The following is a 1,661-nucleotide window of genomic DNA, read 5'->3' as shown; positions in this document are numbered from 1 at the left end:
ATATAAATTTGCTATTATTTGCTAAACCCCTTCCTATTTCATTGCGTGCGTGAAAACAAGAAACACAACCATGTCAAAATTAATTACCATACGTAACAAAATAAATTTCAGGATCAAACCCTTTTCTGAAGAACCTTTCCTTGAACAAAATAGGCAACAAAATAGACAACAAGCTTTCTTTCATATAATTCTTGACTGTTACAATTATTTTTTTTACCTGAAGACTGTGCAGAGTTGAGCACAAAATAAAATATAAATAGCCAGACTACAGTACAGGTGCATCCAAGGCGTTCAATTCTTTCTCTGAGTTTGTTAAACCCACATCCAGCCAGAATAGAAAAAGTTACCAGAGAATTTGCCATTTGGTGTCAGTGTTGTACATAGAACTACATTTGCAAAATATTGACATCCGACGGCGAAAGATGCAGTTGATGTTGAAGCCCAATTTTCGTCGCTTTTAAGATGAATTCCAGATACTCATTTCACAACTTGTGTTGTTTACTGAATTGACGTTCCATTATTGAGCTCCAAAAGTGTATATTTTGTTTAAAGATCCAATAAAACACCATTCGCGTTACATAGGCTTCGTCGCCATTGTTTGGACTGTGTCCACCTGATAAAATCTATACCTTTCCAGTACCCCCTGAAATGTACCAAAGATACGCGCAGGATACTCTAGGCACAAAACCAATACTTAGCAGGAGGGTGAGAGGTTTCCATTTTCCTGACACGGGAAAAAACGGACAAATGACACCCATTTTCCGACTGGTTTGCCATAATGGCAACACAGTAATTAGTGAAGGAAAATGCCTAGATCCTGAATGAACGGAGAGGCTTTCGAGTTAGTGTCAGAACTAAAAATGTGTGTGTTGTTTATTCAGACCTAATGTGTTTGATATAAACCACTGACATACTTTATTCGGTTCCACATTCACGATATTTTCACTATAAGACTTAAGATGTTAATGAGAGAAAAGAATGTTACTGTCCCTGGTGGGAAACAAGTAAAAATAGACAAGCAAATTGGCAACTTTCCGACACCTCTTTCTATACTAAAATTGACCTCACTTCGACGAGCCAAAAATATTGTTTAAAAAACCATCAAGGAGTTCCCAAAACGAACTCACATAAGGGAAAAAATAGACAAAGCGCATGAAAGAAAAATCGTTAGTATGATTTAAAGAACACAGATTGTAAGCCATATCAAAGATAAAACGTTAAAGAGTATTTCCCGCGAGGAAGAGAGCCCTTTTTGAGGAGCTCTCTAGGCTACAGGGAAAATGGGAACTTGAAAGAATTAATAAGATCACCAGGCGCGGCTTAATTTCGGAGCAAAGCAATACGCAAGAGCCGCAAGTCAATTGGTTTATTAATTGCGACTCCTTATACCAATAAAAGATGACGAGTGGTGATACCGCTACGGGCAACTGATGCTTATCGTGATCTCTGCCTACAGATATTTGCGCAACTTAGGCAAAAGTGAGAAGACATTGTAAATGTCAATACTGAAGCCGGAACGTATTGCTTGTGAAAGACACCAAACAGCTGCAAATTTCTCAACAAGTGCACTTGTTTTCAGAGCAAAATGTCGCACATAATTGAAACACATAAATAATGCTTTCAGTCTTGTCATGCAAATGCCCTCTAACTGAAGAGAAAAT

Source organism: Montipora foliosa, chromosome 2 (assembly GCF_036669935.1).
Source record: "Montipora foliosa isolate CH-2021 chromosome 2, ASM3666993v2, whole genome shotgun sequence".
In the NCBI taxonomy this organism is placed as follows: domain Eukaryota; kingdom Metazoa; phylum Cnidaria; class Anthozoa; order Scleractinia; family Acroporidae; genus Montipora; species Montipora foliosa.
Note: the sequence above shows the minus strand (reverse complement) of the source record.